We start from the raw sequence: 3,258 nt of genomic DNA, 5'->3' as shown, positions 1-3,258 counted from the left end.
TCAAACCGGATAGAAGAACCTTTGCAGCATTGTATATGTTAGGCATTAATTCAGCGCAGGCAGTGTTGTGTTCACTTACTCCATGAGGGCTTAGTTATGGGGGGTTGGGGGGAAATCTATATTTTAAACCGTACTCCACAAAAGAACAAGGCCATTGTTTCTGTATTTCAAGACAGCAAGATGCTTCAAGTTTCAGTATTTGCCCTTAGGATATTGTCCGGGCTGGAGCTCTCCTACTTAATACAATACAGTTGTTCACAAATGCGAAGGTGCTTGACCTTGTTTTGGACCAATCCCAGAGGACACACTTACCTATAAAGACCCCCGAATACAGCCTAAAGACTTCAAACAGAGAAGATCTACCAGCCTTTAACAGCAGGGTCCAGATTTTAGCAGAGAGATTAGCAAATTGAAGGTAAAGCTGAAGAATGACGATGAAGATCATTTTGCTTTTACTCTCCATGATTGTGAGAAGTAGTCAGCTAAATCTGAGTGAGTGTGGAGCAGAAGCAAGGCGGCCACAGGTCACTGACATCACAGTGGAGTGTGGTACTGCATCCATTGGTCTGGCAATAGAAATCTGCCCCGTCATCTACACTGGCTACAATGAGACTCTACTGATCCTGAACCATATGCTGGACCCAGCCTGTAAAGCAACCCTCGATGATTCTGTGACTCCACCTGTTGCTCGCTTTAATTTCCCACTCAATATGACCCATGCTTGTGGAAGCGTTTTCAGGACTACCAGTGCTGCTGGCACAGGTATATTCTCAGATTTTTCCAACATCCAGACGGTCAACATCAGCGGTGTTGTTCGGTCCGTGGATCCTACAACAGGCACAATCACTTACAATGCTGAGCTGAAGTACTACTACTCCTGCGCCTATCCCTTAGAATATCTCATCAACAACACCCAGATCGATGTGTCTGCCTCCTCCATTGCAGTCAAGGACAACAATGGGAGTTTCATCAGCACCTTAAGCTTGGAGCTGTTCAATGATGCCAACTACATCAAACCAATGGTCATTCCACAGCTGGGGATTGAATTGAGGACCAGTGTGTACGTCGAAGTCAAGGCCACCAATTTGACAGGGCAGTACCACGTCCTGCTTGACCGGTGCTATGCCTCTATCTCCCCACTGCCTTCTAACTCCAGCTTCTTTAACCTGTTTGTCCCCTGTTCTAAAGACCGGTTCACAACCATGATTGAGAACGGAAACAGCCAGAGCGCCCGCTTCCATTTCCCAGCCTTTCGCTTCATCGAGCAGCAGAACGAGACCGTGTCCACCTACTTTCTGCACTGTATTACCCGGCTGTGTGAAAAAAGCACTTGCAGCACCTTCAAACAGTGCAACAACAGGAGGAAGAGGAGCAACCTGGACACATCTGCAATGGACATAACCAAGACTTACACCATCTCTTCTCCAGAGATCATCACCAAAATCAAGGCCAACGAGTCCAAAGAGAAGCCCCTTGTTGCCGAAGAAGAACGTGACTCTGCTGTCGGACTTGGTGTGGCTGTTGGAATCCTTGCTTTTGCTTGTCTTATTGCCCTCAGTGTTGCAGCTGTGTTTTACAAACGGCTCAGGAACTAAGGAAGCAAACATGCTGAAATGCAGAATATTGGCCTCTTGCAGGCCAAACACTTTTTGAGGTGTATCTGCTTGCTCATTTTACTTTTCTGGTAGAGGACAGGGTTCAGCTCATTATTTCATCTGTTGGGAGATCTCTCTATGTCTGTGTCTGTAGCTCTGTATATCAGTCCTGGAAATATAATTGGGAGAATAGTACATCTTTAGAGGATTCCGTAGATTTTTTTAGTGTTAAAAATGACCAATTTCCCAAATGGACAAAAACAAGCTTTAAGTGTTAATGCATGTCTGCACTTTGTAAGCTTATAGAATTAAAAAATATAGAGGAAAAATGGTAACTGGAGGGAAAATTATGAAAAAAAAAAATTACAGAAATCCCAGTCATTATATGTGGAATGTTAGGTGTGTGGGGTGTTTTGAAAGTGAAGTCAAAGTACCTTTCAAAGTATTATGTCTAATTTATTGAATTCCTCTCTCTTGCTTGTCAGCAAATAAAGCTATTAAACTGGAAATGCTCCATTGCCTGAATGTAAAAGCTGTTGTTTTTCTCACATTTACTACTGTTCACTTCAGCCTCAAATCAGTTCATCAAGTCCACAAAGCACCTTAGGCCCCACCACCCTCATGCTCATCTCCTGCAAGCACACCTAAGTAATTTATTGACAAATAAAATACTGAAGTGTGGGAACAGTGTGTTGTCTCATTTTAAGAAGATGACTACAAACCAAACTATTTTCCTTGCTTGTTAGCCATGACTGATTTATCTGTATTATCTACTGCTGTGTAAAATAAACTAGTAAAAATAAAAATAAAATTTAAGAGTCTGTGTTCTTCATTAATGCATTATACACACCTGGCTGTCAATACAGGAGGGAAAAAAAATGAAAATAATAACATTAAACAATGGTATGATATGACATGTATTATGAGAAGTGTATTGATTTTTTAATCTAAACTGTTGCTACACTGTGCGAGCACATTACCGGGCCAATCACATATGGACAGATAAAAACATTCACAATCACATTCGGAGTCGGCAGTTCACAGTGGACAGTGGGGAGAAACCACAGCACCTGAAGGAAACTCATGCAGGCACAGAAAGAATATGAAATCTATACATTTAAACTACAAGCTATAAAAAGCTGTGTATGTATTTACTCATATGTTTATAAAAACCCTTATAAAGAGCATGTACATATGACAGCATGAAAGTTTCTCCTGATACATCAAACTCCAGACAGTTTTCTCTTTTCATCCTCCTGTATGAAAGTCTCCAGAGTTTTCCCAGCTGGCCTCAGGCCCCCTAAGGCCAGTGTATATGTCAGAGGAGGAAACTGCCTGCCTATCTGGATACACAGGGCAGTATATCTCAGACCCCACTGGGCCACAACTGCCCCGTCTCTCTGTGATGTGCCCCGGAGGTGAATTTGATGAATGGAAAGAAGATGCTGAGCCCCCTCGTGAGGGCTATTTGACCAGAAAAGTTCTCTTCTTTGTGCTTGTTTAAGTCATTCTGTGGTGCAACAGACGGGTAGTTTCTTACTTCAGGTTGTCAGAAAAATACAAAAACTAAAAACTATGTCAGTGGTTAAGCATCTTTTCAAGCAATAACTAACAGTGACACCTAACACAAGTTACAGAAACATTTCTGCTCTGCTCGCGGACA

General features: G+C 42.4%; 1 pseudogene; it reads left to right on the top strand.

Annotated features, from left to right (window-relative positions):
• Positions 1-428: 428 nt before the first annotated feature.
• On the top strand, positions 429-1,595 carry LOC143330837 (zona pellucida-like domain-containing protein 1 pseudogene; annotated as a pseudogene).
• Positions 1,596-3,258: the final 1,663 nt, after the last annotated feature.

Source organism: Chaetodon auriga, chromosome 13, assembly GCF_051107435.1.
Source record: "Chaetodon auriga isolate fChaAug3 chromosome 13, fChaAug3.hap1, whole genome shotgun sequence".
NCBI classification, from domain to species: domain Eukaryota; kingdom Metazoa; phylum Chordata; class Actinopteri; order Chaetodontiformes; family Chaetodontidae; genus Chaetodon; species Chaetodon auriga.
The sequence above is the reverse complement of the archived record's forward strand: the minus strand, read 5'-3'. Positions and strand labels throughout refer to the sequence as shown.